At 40.8% G+C, this 16216-nt stretch overlaps 1 protein-coding gene across 10 annotated transcripts in view; it reads left to right on the top strand.

The window, feature by feature from the left end:
- Positions 1-16216, top strand: part of SNX19 (sorting nexin 19) — a 47289-nt gene that overhangs the window by 19116 nt on the left and 11957 nt on the right. Inside the window, exon 9 of one of the 10 annotated variants that reach the window (XR_006713898.1) lies at positions 9921-10062. The exons of the other annotated variants lie outside the window; for them this stretch is intronic. The gene's annotated coding sequence lies outside the window, so the exon portion shown is untranslated. The remainder of the gene's footprint in view (positions 1-9920; positions 10063-16216) is intronic. 10 annotated transcript variants of the gene reach the window in all.

Genomic DNA, 16216 nt, shown 5'->3' with positions numbered 1-16216 from the left:
GATTGCATAGTTTCCCTTAGGGTTCTACATCCTATTCCCAGTCAGAAAAAGATTTTCAGAGTTAAGATTCAGAGTTTCTCAAGAAACGCAAATTACAGCTTTCTCCTTTGCTCCATAAACTTCTCTTTTGATTCAGCTTTGGTGCCTTGTGGTTTCTTACACTTGATCTCTTTCTACACACAATTTCTGTAGAAAATAGCATACTTTTGTAAGAGCCCTAGATATAAAATTATCTCAGACTAAGTCTTCAAATTTTCCTGTCAGATTATTTTCTGGCCCTCTCATTATTGACTCAGGCAGTTTTTAGAGTTGCTGAAAATAATTTTTTGCACTGATGGCTTTGGATTAGGTTGTATTGTGCTTCCTTGGGGAAAAGGAACATCGTTTGTCTTACGCTTCTTCCACTAGACCTTGACAAAGGTCTCAACTTCTATAGATTGTGCCAGGATGGGCCACAGCAGTCTCTCCTATTATGAGTGGCCTCCCTGTCAGATTTCTTAGGTGCCACTTACCCTACACCCATCTTAGGATAAAGACTTCATGCCTTTTCTATTATATACTGACAGTTTCTACTTGAATACCTCTTTAAAGTTTTAACAGACAGGTGGTACCTGACTGGCTGTGTGCCTATGCCTGTGGGTTTTAGCACTTCTGTATATAAATTCTCATACACTGAAACACAGAGGCAGAATTGATCATTGCATCAGTTATGAATAAAACAGTATCATGAGGTATTTCAACCTCAAAACCTTCTTTCAAGGCACATTACTTGTATCTCTTGTCCATCTATAACTACAAATTGGAACCCAGGGCACCTGGGTGGCTCAGTTGGTTAAGCGTCCAACTTCAGCTCAGGTCACAATCTCACTGTTTGTGAGTTCAAGCCCCACATCAGGCTCTGTGCTGATAGCTCAGAGCCTGGAGCCTGCTTCAGATTCTGTGTCTCCCTCTCTCTCTGCCCCTCCCCCACTCCTGTTCATTGTCTCTCTCTCCTTGTCTCTCTCTTCCTGTCTCTCTCTCTCTCTCTTTCTCTCAAAAATAAATCAACATTTAAAAAAAATTAAAAAAACAAATAGGAACCCAAGACAGTTTTGAAGGACAGTTTCAGACTGTCCGTATCCTGAGAGTGGGGACTCTGTCTTATTCATCATTCTGTCATAAGTACCTAGCTATATATGTGGAAAGCACTTAACAAATTTATGTCAAATGAACATCTTCTTACCACTAGTGAGAATTGCAGGGATTCCTCAGTAGTGCTAGGGGACAAGAAACACAAACGTGAACTGAGCCTCTGTTATATCCCTCCCCCGCAGCTCAAAGTGAGCAACTTGAATTCCCATAGCCATGGTTGAGCCTGAGAAGAGGGTTTTCCTTTGGGCCTTTCAGGCCTTCTCCTATCCTGGTGGCACTCTCCTTTCCGAAAGAACATAGTGCCCTCTCCGCCCTGGGCCTCCCACTGTAAGACCCATACAGGCTTGACCTCTCTGGAAGCGTCTCCTGCTGTTGTACCTTCTCAGCCCCTTTCCTTCCACACAGGGAAGTAAGAATATGCGCTTTGAAGTCAGACAGATCTGAATTCAAATCCTACTACTTTGTGTCTTACTGTCTGTGTGACTTAGACAAGTCACGTAACCTCCCTCTGCCTCAGTTACTCTCCAAATGGAAATAAGAGTTCCTAACTCATGAAGTTAGTTGGAGAATAAGAGATGATAATGAAAGCCTCTTGATGTGAGCCTGGCACAGGGCAGCATCACCCATGACTTCTCACCCATCTTTATAAGGTCCATGTTCCATTTCCTTGGGGATTTTGACTTGCTGGGGCAGTAACATATCTGAGGTAGAGAATATGTTTACATTTCAACATCTTTCTGGAGAGGTCTTTCTACTGTGCTTGCTTTGTGATCTGCAGGGCCTCTTTCTTCATATGATCTATCTATGCGCTCCATGCTACCTTACATACTTAAAGTCTCCCCCAGTCATATCCAGAGCAGAACCTCAGAGTTTCTTCAGAACCAGGGGACTGCCCTGTAATGTAGATGCTCCTAACCCTCTTCACTTGCTTTCTAGGAAACTAACTTTATGTTCTTGTTATGGTGACCTCTTTACAAATAATTTTTGAAAAGTCTAAGATTTGATACCTCTGTGCTAGCCCTTCAGATCTAATGTGTGACTGTTTCTACTTTAAGGTCCTTTCAGCCTAAGAGAAGAAATAACCCATATGAAACAATTAGAAATATTGAATAATGTGAGGCCAAATGACACTGGATATAGACTGTAAACATAGTACAAAACAAATTAGGATTCTTGGGGCTAAAGGCTTTATAAAGGAAAGTAAGTTTTTAAAGCTGTATGTGAGATGGGTGTCAGTTAGGTTTAGCATAAAGAATAGTACAGACACTGAACATTTTAAGGAGAGGAGGGGCATTATTTCTACTTTAAATAAAAAGTAAACTTTAAACGTATTTTGAATATCTTCATCCAGTCCCTCTCTGAGAGAGACAGAGACAGATACAGAGGAAGTGTTTGGGTGAGAGAATCTTCATGCGCACAGAAGACAGAAAGATCATTTTGACAAATACATCTTGGAAAGCCCAGCAAGAAGCTGAGGGAATTAGAGCAGGAATTCTCCCTCTAGGCACCAGGTGGCACTGCAAGTTAAATTGTGCCCATTTGCCTTCTTTGAGGGAGGGTTTATTTTGCAACTACAGGTCCTTGTCTTGGTGGTGATAGGAACAGAAACCATTCCCTGCCTTGCTCTATGATTCAGAAGCTACTTATCTGCCCTCTACTCTGGGCCACTGACTTTTAGATGAGCCCGTTTCTTTTATCTTTCACCCTCTCCCCTCTCTCTGATCGGTCTTCAGTGTACACTTGCTTCTCTGAGCAGTATGTACTGCCAGAAGTTGCCCGTTTGAGTGCATTCCACCCCTCAAGGGTCCAGTGCTGGAGCTGATTCATCAAGAACAGTTTTGACTCAGAAACCCAGAGTAAACCAGAGAGCCTACAGTGATTAAACCAGCTGGACATCTGAAGTTGAAAAACTCTGTTGCTACTCTCTATAAGCTAGTTGGTCCTATACTCAAGGCCTTTTTAGATCCAGATATCCAGAATCCTAGATATATATGTCACTAAGGTAGACATTGTCAATGCTGGATTGCACTGATATTGGGAATCTTATAAACCTCTTAAATGATCAAGGGTATTTCGTTTTGCTTTCAGCCATGGATGGAGATCATTTGTCTCTTTCCTGTTGACTTGGTATTGGAACACAGCCATATGTTAACGCTTCAGGTTTGATCTTTACCTCTGTCTTTAGACAGAGACTTCACCAAGTGCCCTGTGGAGGAATAGACCTGTATGGTACTAGAGTAGGGAGGTAGTAGGGGTGACCCGGTGGGAAATACACCTTAGTCTAGTGCTGTAATTATGTCACCGGAGATTTTCTTTGGGGGAATTTAGCCCTTCCTCAGTAAATATATAATCTCTATAACATGGTATGCTTGGTGTGGAAATGCAGCTTCAAAGTAAGCCCCTTGACCACCTCCTCCTCTCTCCCCCTTGTTTTCTAACCACAAGTGGTGCCCCCAAAATCCCTACTATGTGGGCATCTGGAGTCACCACAGCTCTATTCCATATCCTTAGGATCAGAATGGATAACCTTCTATTTGGAAAGGTTTTAAAATTCAGCCTGTAGACAAGAAACTGAAAACAACTACCTTTGGGTTACTCTTCTACCCCTTGTTCTTTTTAGCCTTTTCCAGCTTCCTCCACCCATTTTCACAGTATAATTTGGAACCCTACTATGTCTACTTATTTAAACCCAATCCCTAATTCTCTTCCAGATCATGGCTAAGCATACTTTAACCTGAGATCTAGTAGAAGTTGGGAGCCAGTCGCATCATGTAGAGCACACACTTACCACTTTTCCATCCTTCAGTTCTCCCTCCTTCTTCCTCTCCGATAGTGGTGGGGTTTGCTCAGAGCAGAACCTGGGCATCCATCTGTGAGGTAAACTCAACCAGGAACAACAGGGGTTTAGTTGTCAAGACAACAGTGAAATTCCTGCCTTCTGCCCTCCTTTGTGCCCTTTCCTTTCTTTCCAGGGCTCCAGTTCTAAGCATTCCTCTCCGTCTCCCTGTCCTTTCCCCTCCATAGACTCAGTATTCTTCTGAATGGGTGCCCATTTTAATCAGCCTTCCCTTTCCCTGCCTTCCTGCCTTACGTGCTGAAAAAGAAAGGCTCAGCTGCCTGGTGACTGAGAACGACCCAAGCTTGCTGTTCACATGGGAGTGAGGAAAGAAGGAAAGAGAGATTTTGGATCCTGCAGTCCAGTCCTTGCAGTGAAAGTTGCATTGTTTAGTATTATTGAGGTCTTGCTTTAGGAAGGATTCCAAAATATAATCTTCAAATTACCCATAAGCCCCTGTGGTTTCTCTCCAATCTTCTTAAACACACAGTACAAAAATGGTTCGCTGTTCTAATATTTATATCCCTAAGCCTGCCAGGAGGAGAGTCAGTTTGCAAAAGGGAAAACTAAGGCATGAAATGCAAAGCTCACTCAGGACTTTACCATCATTAACTTTGTGAAGAAGGTAAGGCAAGAATTAGCCCATTTTATTAAGAAGGAAGCCAGAACTCTGGTCATTCAAGTGGTCAAGCCAGGTTCAAACCTGTGGCTTTCTAGTGTTGTTTCCAGTCATTATAGCACACTGCTTGTGTGAAGCCTTTGTAGCTGTGGCCACTGAATGTGTCTTTCCATAGAAGAGTATGAGCTAGTTTATACTCGGTATTGCCTTGAAAACTGTGGTGATAGAGGAATCTCTTGGGCTTGGAGAAGACATGGACTGCTCTAGAGACACTAAGGAGGCTGCTGGTTATGAGGCAGATGTTCTGCTGCTTCTTTTACATGGATCAAACAAAGAGTACAGGCAATTGTCCAGGAAGCATGACTTTGATTTTGCCTAGCCTTAGAATCTATCAGCTGTGACTTTTCAGGGCTGGATTATGGTGCATTAGCAACATTATATGCGGCTGAGAAAAGTTGATGGGAAGGTCTTCAGAGGTATACTAGATTTGTGTAACCAACTTTCAAACTGGAATCCTAAGGGTGTCACAATCCTCAAATCTAGAACAAATTTCTAGAGCTCTCCCTTTGCAATTAGTCTCATTTATCCCATGAACACAGAACCCCTCAAGTGTCTTCCTCTTATTCTGTATTTGTTAGAAAGGTAACCTGACCCTTGCTTTTGGTCACTTTTTACCCAGACGTTCTGCTATTTTCTTCTTCTTACTAGTTTCAAGTAATGGGCTGGAATCAGTTTGATGCTGCTCCATCCATCAGGGGCATTTCCCAAAATACAAGTGTGACTCACAGTCCTCTTAACCCCTTTGCTTTTGTTTGACTTTCAGTTTCTTCCATCTTCTGGGCCTATTTGCCAGGAAAAGTGACAAAAACATAGACTGCTGGCAGGTGTCTCTCTTCTCTAGGCTTTATAGAGTGTGCCACATACGAAGCATGGCTGACCCAGTCCCTTCCTTCTACCTCTCTTGCCCTCCGGGGGAATACATAACCAGAGGTGAATTGCATGGATTATTCATGTTTTTTTTGTTTGTTTTTGTTTTTGAGAGAGAGTGCACAAGCAGGGGAGGCACAGGGGGAGAGAGAGAGAAAGAAAGAGAAGGAGGGAGAGAATCTTAAGCAGGCTCCATGCCCAGCACAGATCTTGACATGGGGCTTATCTTGCAACCATGAAATCATGACCTGAGCCAAAATTAAGGATCAGACACTTAATCGACTAAGCCACCCAGGCGCCCCTCATGATGAACTCTTAATTCTAGCTCAGCTGACTTACTACCTGGGATACTTACAACATTTACCCTATACCTGGTGTGTTGGAACACAGTTTAATTTTAATGTTAACCTAAATAAAAGATTATTAGGAAAATAAATCTGCCTAATATTTATGTAAATATATATAAAATGCCAAATACAAAGGATTTCTAGATTGTCCACAATTTTTTAATCTCTTACTGTCTTCTTCCATAAGCATGAATAATGAAGAGCTTACTATTCTTTTCTATTCTTACTATTCTTTTCCTGCTTTAAGTTTTGGGATATTTGCCTTTTCCAAAGCTTATTTTGAGCAGTGTGCCATGCTTTTAGACCATTGTCCCATAGAGAGCATTAATTCCCTTAGTAACTAACATTTATTGATTACCCTCTGCGCTAGACACTTCATTAAGTGATCAAAATACAAAAAAGACCCCAAATTCCTACCCTACAAAGTTTAATATTCAGTTGGAGGTGCAATATTATAAATTAGGAATTAGAGTACAAAGTTAGGACTTTAACAAGGACCCTGTAGGTGATTAAGAGAAGTGATAAAGTAATGAACAATGAGAGGCCCAGAGCAGGCTCACAGGAGGATGACTTCTGAGGCAGGATTGAAAGGAGTAGGGAAATGGAGAGCAGACACTGGAGAACAGAGTATTGATGGCAGAGCAGTAAACAGCCTGATGTTTTATGGTACTCGAAGAAGTCAGGTATGATTAGGAATATATGACGTGTAATGAGAGTGGCCAGATTACATTGAAGAGTCTGATGGGTGCCAACTCATACAGAGCCTTGTGAGCCATTCAGAGAACGTCAAGTGTGTCCCCCATTTGTGGGGAAGCTTCTTACAAAATGTAAACAGGTGATGACATGATTGACTTTGTAACTTAGAAAAATCACCTAAATAGCGCTGCAGAGGATCAGTTGAAGAAGGCAAAGTTAGCACCAGGGAGACAAATTAGGAAAGGGTTGTACTGACAGCAATGAAAGGTGATGAGGAATTGTGATAGAGATGGGAAAGGTTGAAGAATTCGTGAGATGGAGGAGGTAGGATCACCCAGATTTACTAATTGTTTAAATCCTTGGTGTTGCAGGGGTGTATGTGGATTCAGAACAGGGAAAAGGAGAAAGAATAACTCTGTTTTCCAGTGTGTAGATTGAGAAGCATGACTGATAGGACAGTATGACATTTTTCCATACAGCACATCTGACTTGTGCTTAAAAAAGTCTGCGGCTGCTCATTAAATCAATAGATTTTTATCTCCTTTTGTGTAAAAATAAGTGATGATATATGAGGAAACATGGACTATATCCCTAGTCATTTTGAGATTTTTAATAGAATACTTAGAGACCCAAGAGCCCAGATTATATTGTCGTCTTTTCTTCTGTCTATAAGTTCTTTTGTCTTTGGAAGAAAAAGGGAAATGTGGAATGTATAGCTGGTACAAAGGGAAGATTTTCAAATTTTCTGTTCTTTGGCACATGATACTCACATGGTGGACTCCTGACTATCAAATAGAGCATAACTCAAGGATAATAGAATGTACATGGCAGGAGACCTGTCAATTCAGTGAAGAGCAAGAAGGTAAAAAAAAAATTTTTTTAGATAAAGCTAACACTGGATATGAGAACAGACAGAGAATGAGATAAGGAATATTACTGTTTTATATGCCATAATAATGAGTTAACTCAAAATTTTAACACTCAAAGTTACCATGAGAATCGTGGAATAAAATTGATTCAGTATTTGATGGCTTGTTGTATGACTGGCACTATTATATTAATGCTGAGGAAGATATCAAAATGAATTCAGTAAGATCCCTTTCCGCAGAACCTTACAGTCTATTCTTTTGGCACCTACAAGAAGCTCAACCAATTTGTGTGGAATAAATGGAATAAACAAACTAAACACAGAATTCCAGTGAGGAAAGGAAAGAATCAAAATCAGATGAAACCAGCTTCGTTAACTGAGATCAGATTCTAGAAGTATGCATATATTTAAAAAGGGGGCAGAAGGGAGGACACACACTGAGTAATGCAAAATAGTAGCAACAGAACTAATAAGAATGGTGTCCAGTAAGCTTAAACTCAGAGTTGAATTTGTGGATAAATGTTAGGGCTAAAGGCTTTAAAAAACAACAACATGAAAAACAAGAAAAGCAAAGAAAGTAAGTTAAATTGTTTGAAACAGATGCTGTAGTATCCACTGGCTACCTTGAGAAAGCATTTATTCATCTGTTCAGCAGTAAATTGGCCTGCTGTATGCTAAGCTGTTTAATTTCTGTTTGTTTGTTATTTTTTTCTTGTCAAGGAAAATGGTTTGACAAGAATTGGACAGACATGATTAAACTAGAAGACTAAAATAGAAATGCAGATAAAAGAGCACTTAACCTATTTTGAAGCTCCCATACCTGACCCAGATGAATTATATTCTGTGGAACTGAACATTTGTATTTATCATTGAAGACCTAAGTTCATTAAGAAAATTGGCATATAGGATGCGGTGGGTTGGAGGTGGACAAATATGTTGCCTTATAAAAAATGGATACAGGTCATTAACCCTGATATTTATCTCTAGAAATTTCTGAAGCAGATTATTAAATAGATGTTTTGTGAACATGCTTGGAGGGAGAAATGGCGAGCCCCAGAAACCAGTATGTGTTCAGTGGGAACATGCCCTGCCTTATTAGCATAGTTTCTGTCTTTCTTTAGCAGGATTATTAAACCATTACATTGCATTAGTTAGTAAATTGTAGGTGGATTTCCACAAGCTTTGGCCATATTCTTATAATATCCATGTGGAAAAAATGGGCATATGTGGCCTGAACTATAGTACTTTTAAGTGATTCACGGCTAGTTGAGTTTCTCTAGCCCAAGATATCTATCTAACAAACTGACGGCCTCATGGAGGGAAATTTTTAGTGATAGAGCATTTTTCTTGTTCTTATCCTGGTCAATTTTGTCATCAGTAAATTTGCAAGTAATTGTAATCTTAGAGGTATAATTAATACTCTGGATGACAAAAATCAAGTTTCAAAAGTTTAGAATAATAGGTCAAAACCAACAAGGTGTATTTAATAGAAATAAATGTTATAAATTAGAATTTAGATTTTAGATTCAAAAATTGCACAAGTACAGAAGGGCAAGACTAGGCTTAACAGAGAAGCATGTGATTTTTTGTTAAAGTACATATGTGGAACTAGGGTCCTAGTTGACTACAAAACTCAGTATGAGTCAGTGCTTTGATGTGTGTGCCCAAAAAGCCAACAGTGTCTTTGTATTAATAGAAGTGTAGTATATGGATCAAGGAAGGCACTAATCCTCTGCATTCTTTCATTCTTTGCTGGTCAGGGCACATCTGGAGGTTGTGTTTTGTTCTGGGTACTCCATTTTAAGAGAGAATAGAAAGCAGCACACACCCAGAGGTTGGAACCAGTATGAGGAATCGTTCATTTCTCTCCTCCATTCTTTAGACCTTTGTTGAGTGTATTCTGTGTGCTCAACTTTGAGGTTATCAGAATCGTGGATGTATAACTTGTAACAGAGACTTAGGGGAGAAATAGCAGTTGAGTTTAAAAATGCAAAGTGTTTGTTCAGGAACTCTGCCCATTTTTAATTGGATTACTTAGGTTTTTTTGGTGTTGAGCTGTGTAAGTTCTTTATGTACTTTGGATATTAACCCCTTATTGGATATATCACTTGCAAATATCTTCTCTTATTCAGTGTTGTTTGTCATTTTGTTGATGGTTTCCTTCACTGTGTGCAAAGGCCTTTTTATTTTGGTGTATTACTGATAGTTTAATTTTGCTTTTATTTCCCTTGCCTGAGGAGACATATCTAGAAAAATGTTTCCATGACCAATGTCAGAGAAGTGACTGCCTGTGTTTTTTTCTAGGGTTTTATGGTTTCAAGTCTCACATGTAAGTCTTTGAAACATTTTGAAAGAGATATGACCTGGTAACTTTAAAATTCCTGTTTTTAACTCCAGAGGGTAGAAGCAAGACAATGACCAGAAGTTACAACGAGGCAGTTTTTGGTTGCCAATATTTAAGAAGCATCTCTAATAAATTGCAGTTATCCTTTTCAGGAATTAAGCAACTTCCCCAAAGTCACATTCCTAATTGGTGGCAGAGCTAAGATGAAAGCCCAGCTTTCTGGATTCACGGACCAGAACCCTTGGGCTCTGCCATGATGTTACACAGGAGATTTCTACTCTGGGAGGAGGTGAGGTAGGGATTGCCTGTTTCCTTCCAGCTATGAAGTTGTATGTTCTTATTATAAACCTTTTGCTATGCAGTAGTCCTTTTTGGTTCTCTGTTTTCATGTGTGAATTGGTTAGATTATTGGAGTAGATCACCTCCAAGGTTAAACAGATGATTTCTTTAATTTCCTTCCTTGATTCAAAATGCTTCAGTTTGTAATGCATAATAGTCTTATAACTGTAACTTGTTCATTTCTAATCAAAAACAAAAACCGTGGCTAGATACAGAAGTGTGGAACTCAGGATTCTTAAATTGTGGTGTTTAGGCCATATGTAGTCTTCCCTTGAAGCACGTGTTTTAAAGATGTGGATCCATTATTTAAAACATGAAAGCAAAAATCAAAGAAGAAATTGTGTGGACTCCATGGCCATTTTAGATTTCACAATAGTCACTGGAAAAAAGAAACAGGAGTTTCTGGCCCTCAAAGTTCATTTCCTCCCCATTCTTCTTCCAACACAGAGCAGGAAAGGATGGTGACCTAGATACACAGTCAGAGGGCAACAATGCTCAACTTTCTCAGACACAACTGAGTAACCTGGGTCTGGCCAGTTCTAGGACCAAGAAGGCTAGTGAGAGCTGACACGGAGGAACTGTCTGTAAACAAAAGAAGGGGCAATGGCAGGAAGGCAGAGGCCTGGGAAAAGAATCAGAGGGAAGAGAAGTGTTACTTTTATCAGGTGTGATACTGGCAAAAATAACTTGTTTAATGGGAAATACCCTGGATCCACACCATCACCCTCAAGATCTCCTTTCTCTCCACTCTGTACGTTGGGGCTACTGAATTAATGAGCAAATACTCATAGGACTGTGGGTACAGAACACAATGTTCATGGTTTATGCCATTGTAAACATTTTACAGGGTACTTGGGGGATGGGTGGAGGGTGGGGAGTGTTTCCAGGAGGCTAAAAATGTAGCTTGGGCTTTTTCCCCCATTTCTTGGAACTCCTCATTCCTTATACTATATCAATGTTTTTCTAACTATTTTTAAACTTCAACCCACAGTAAAAAATGCATTTTACAACAGGACCCACTGTGAACACAACACATGCATGCACACACATCAGTAGGTCCATGTATGAAAAAAAAGAGTCCCAAAGCAGGAAATACACTTCTATGTATTCTAAGCTGTTTCTACTTAGATGTTTTTAAATGTTGTCACAAACCAGAGTTGAGTACATGGCCACCTCTAATGCTATTCAGAATTTGAGAAATACCGTGCTACAGCCACCAGAGTTGAAATGACTTTGGAAGTAGCCTGACACATGGCAGCCAAGACCCTAGGTCTAAGTCAGTGATTCCCAACTGGGGAAGGTTTTGTCCCTCAGAGGAGATGTGGCAATGTCTGGAAATGTTTGTGATTGTCACACAAGAGGTATCTGGGAGGGCAGAAATGCTTCTAAGTGTTTGATAACGCACAGGACAGCCCTTCACAACAAGGATTTAGCCTAAAATGTCAGTAGTGCCAGAGTTGGAAAACCTGGCTCTGAAGGTAATTGAAATGAGCTGACACTTCTAATCTACTATAGATCTTTTACAACGGCAGAAGCTTTAAGCTGATCTTCTTTTACTCTTTTACTTTGAACTGCGTTTGGTACATTAAGGAGTTGGAGTATAATCACCCTTGGATTGTCTACAGAGGTAGCCCAGTTGAAAAAAGGATGAGAGGAATGATTCTACTGTATCTTTCATTTAGGCTATACCAAGCATTTTTTGTTAGAATATTGTTACTGCTGTTAAGAATATTTTCTCTTTTTTTAATGTTTGTTTATTTTTGAGAGGCAGAGAGAGAGAACACAAGCCAGGGAGAGGCAGAGAGAGAGAGGGAGACAGAGAATCCAAAGCAGGCTCTGAGCTGTCAGCGCAGAGCCCAAATCGGGACTTGCACTCACAAACCATGAGATAGTGATTGGAGCCGAAGTCAGACAGTTAACCAACTGAGCCACCAGGCACCCCAAGAATATTTTCTATGTTATGATTTCACTCTCCTTCTCCCCCTGTCCTCCCCATTAGGCTCACTTACCCACGGCCCCTCCTCACTCAGCCATAGAAGCTCTTAGCAGAGAAGAGAAGGGAATTTGGCTAATTAGATTAGACATGGTCCCTTAACCTTTCTCCCCTTACTTGTGAGAGTTGATTCTGTTGTTTTGATGGGAAATGACCTTGTACTAACCTTGAGGTGCTGTCTTAAGCCCTAGTATTAAACTGTCTCCTTTTTAGCCACTGCTCCATTCCTCTATCTGTAGCTATTTCAGACCAGGTTCTTGTGAACACGGATAGACTTGCACTCCCAGTGTAATGAAAAGCCCTAATCTCCACATCCTCCCTCCTTCCATGTCTGGCATCAAAGAAGCTCATGAATATCTCAGTGTCAATCTGTTGTTGCTTCTTTCTCACTTTATTGGCTATTTCTGGGCCCACTAGTAAGGCTGCCATGTGCTCTGAATCATTCAGAGATGGCCTCATAGAACAGACCTGGTTTGGCTTTTTTTCTTCTTCTTTTTATTGGGGAAAAGGTAGGATGGTAGGAGGAGATATCTCTAAATCAAATAACAGAACTGGAATAGTAGTAGAAAATAAAACCAATGCTATTTGTGGATGTTCGCTACCATATTTATTTTAGCATATTTACCTCATGCATCTTGAATTACATAAACAATAACATTTGTATTTAGTAAATGAATTCTTATAAATAATTTATAATAAATAGACTGAGATATATGTGTTTGTGTCCACCTTGAAACTTCAGATTTCTGTTAGCATAATAGTAAGTGGTACCAGCAGATTCCAGAAACTGATACTGGAGAAGCTCCTGTGGTACCTTGGACTTCAGACACATGCATTCCATTCCTTTTGCCTCAAAAGAACTATAGGGATACAGATTTCTTTTTAACTTTCCCACTTGTAAGTTAGGAATAGAAAGACAGCATGTGGAATAGAGAGATGAAGGGAACTAATAAGCTAAGGCATTAGTCTCTCTTTTAATTTTCCAGTGCTTAATCTCTTCACATTCTCTAGCCCGGTTTCAGAGTGAACAGACCAATATGGAGGGAATCAGTAAGACTAGATAAAGCACTGTGGTGGTATGTGTGGAGCTCTACTCTGGAGAAGGATGATGGAATAAGAGGAAGGGAAAATGGGGATGGAAAGGGGAGAAGAGATCATTGGATGAAGAAACCCCTGCCTTCTTTGTTGTCATCAGTTGTTGGTTCTGTGCTAGGTGTTAGGCAAGGTAAATAATACAGAATCCCTGAATCTGGTCATTTACAACTTAAGAAAGGCATTTTGTGTAATAATAAAGCATGCCTTAGAAATTGTTCTAAAGCTCACAGATTTTTTCTGTTCTGTCTGAGGCGCAGGGCAATTTGGGTGGTGGTAGTAGTCGGCACTGGTCATTTTCTAGGTTTTGGCTTTATGATTTTTTTTCCTTCTACCTTGGGATGCTCATCATTCACGATAAGATACCATATCTCAGGAGTTCTGTGAGCACGAAAGGTTTTGCTGCCCTGCCTCTTTTCCATGGGCTGTCTGGGGCTAGGAAATGAAACATGGCTAACCCTAGATGTCCAGGAGAAAGCCTGTTTTCTTAGAGGAAGAGAGGTGGGAGGAACCTGGGCAAGAGGAGAATCTTGAAAAGGGTGAATGTTTAAATCTGCGTGGTACAAGTGTGTGTGGTTGGTGTCTTTTACCTTCAGGGTATGAAGAAGCCTGAGGGTAAGAGAAACCACAGCACCTTGCAGGTAGAAGCCACTTTGTACATTACATTCCTCTTTTTAGACATGCAGTTTGTTTCGTTTCCACCAATTTGTACAAGTCCTATACTTTCTCATATTCCTTACATTCCTGGGAATAACTTGTTGATCACTTCTGTGCCTCAGGGTTTATAGTGCTTGACAGTTTCTTTATCAGCAGTTGACATTTACTTGGAGACCTTAGTTCTCTTTGTCAGTTCCACTTAGCTCCCACAACTTGAGTTGACTCACTGACTCATCCTCATCATCAAGGACCTTATTTTTACTTTTCCCTACTTTGTTTCTCCTTCCCAACATTCCCATTTAGGGTTTGATAAGTTGTAGTTCTATAGATTTGTATACATTTATACACTCATATTTTGCCATGTGCAAAAATTTGTTTTGCACCCAGCTGGTATGCTTGAGTCACGAAGTCACAATGGAAGAGAACAAAAAGGACATCCTTGCCATAATGCAGTGGTGCAAGGGCCTGTTCCTATCAGGTGAATTAAGGTTAATTCAAAACAATCAGACTCCTATATTGTAAGACGTGCCCAGAAGATGACCGAGGTCCCCAGATTTACTATTCAGTATTCTGCTCTAAGAAGGGTTGAGCAGATGCTGAGATAGATACCTTTGAAGAGTGGAGTCACAGGCATCACTGGCCCCAGACAACAAGAATAAGGGTACACTGGCTTATGTGCAAATGGGAATGAGAAGCTGAGCTAGAACTAATTCCAGGCAAAGGTTTCTGGTTTAAGATTCTCCTGGCTTTTTTGGAGGACTTCAAGATTTTGGTTTTCACTCCAATGAAACCAGTTGCTCAGATGAGACCCTAGTGCACATCATTCACCTTAGCAGAAGTCACACAAGTATTTGTGGCCTGAGGTGAAGAACGAGAGTTGGGTCACTTGATTCCCTGCAGATAATCTGATCAGGTCATTGCATACACCTCCCTTTGCTGACCCTTTTCTATAAACAGGAACAGAAATTCTTGCTACTGGATCCCTTTCATCAGGCGTCTTAGGCTCGCTGAATGAAAAGCCCTATAAAAAGGAGATGCAGCCCTAATAATATCAAATACGATCGTGATGGCTATTTTGGGCAAGAGCAGCTTTGTGCCGCTCTTGATCTCCATCGGTGTCTGCCATTCCTGCCCTGCCATTACCTTTCATACTTCCTATTCTTAGAATCATTTGTGAGCCCTCGGCTTGGGGGATTGCAGCCCCCAAGGCTGGAATGCCTAGCTTGAGTGGAATGCAGACTGTCTGGCAGAGTGGAGGTTAAATAAAGTTTGCCTTGGCAGCCCCCTCTGCTCTTGGATGGGCGACAAGTAACTCGGGTATAGGAGCAATGGCATGAGCTGCCATGTGGTGCAGGACCAAATAGAGTAGAAGTGGTTGATGGTCCATCCGTTATAATCATAGCCTTGTCAGGCTCAGCCCTGCTCCATACTGAGGAGACTTGGCAGGCTTGAACCTCAGCTAGTAACCATATTGCTCTGAAGAAATGCAGGAACAAATAAAGAATAAGGGTGAAATGACTGCAGGAACTGCAGATTTAGTATGTTTGCCCCCTCAGAGTTATTGCCTCATTTTTGAATGTGAGATAAAGGGGGAAATTTTCATTGTAATAAGAACTATCGCTAGTCAATCAACAGGCCTTTCTTGAGCACCAGGGCACTGTGGGAAACTTTTTAACAGTATAAGACATATAGAAATCTTGTGGTGCTTATACTTTAGTTGGAAAAGTAAAGCTGTAAGCACATGAGAAAATAATTTATATTCTAGAGTAAATTATTAGTTCCGAATCTGTACTGTAGAACTAAGTGCTGAAGGAAGTCTAAGAGGAAAGAGAACACTTCTAGCTGGAATGGTCAAGAAGAATTTTGTGGAGGAGGTGGGGTTAAGCAGGTCTTGCTAGGATGGCAGACTTGTACTGGAAAGAAGAGGGCCTTGTCAGTGAGCAGACTGTTACGAGCAAAAGATGGATGTAGGACACTCTTAGAACAGCTCATGGGTCCATGAAGAGCCTGGATGTGCCACACCCTGGATGTGGACAGGGTGGCAAAGGAGAGGGATTTATCTAAAATCACCAAACCCTTAGCTGGAAAGGCAGCATGTGCACATTGCTGAGAAATGACAGAACTTCCCACTAGAAGACAGTTGGAAAGCTCCAGCCCTGCCAGATACTGGGGCCCTCCTAGTGCTCTGTTCTGTGCAACCTCTAATACAACATGCAGTTCCTATCGGACACACAGTAAATAACAGTATTATTACTATTACTCATCTTCAAAGTCGGCATTAAATAATGCCGAGTTATTAAATTGGCTGGGTTTCATTTGTGAGAGTTGCCACTGCCTTCGCTTTGCTCTGTGCTGATTGCTCACATG

Source organism: Leopardus geoffroyi, chromosome D1 (genome assembly GCF_018350155.1).
Source record: "Leopardus geoffroyi isolate Oge1 chromosome D1, O.geoffroyi_Oge1_pat1.0, whole genome shotgun sequence".
NCBI lineage: Eukaryota > Metazoa > Chordata > Mammalia > Carnivora > Felidae > Leopardus > Leopardus geoffroyi.
The sequence above is the reverse complement of the archived record's forward strand: the minus strand, read 5'-3'. Positions and strand labels throughout refer to the sequence as shown.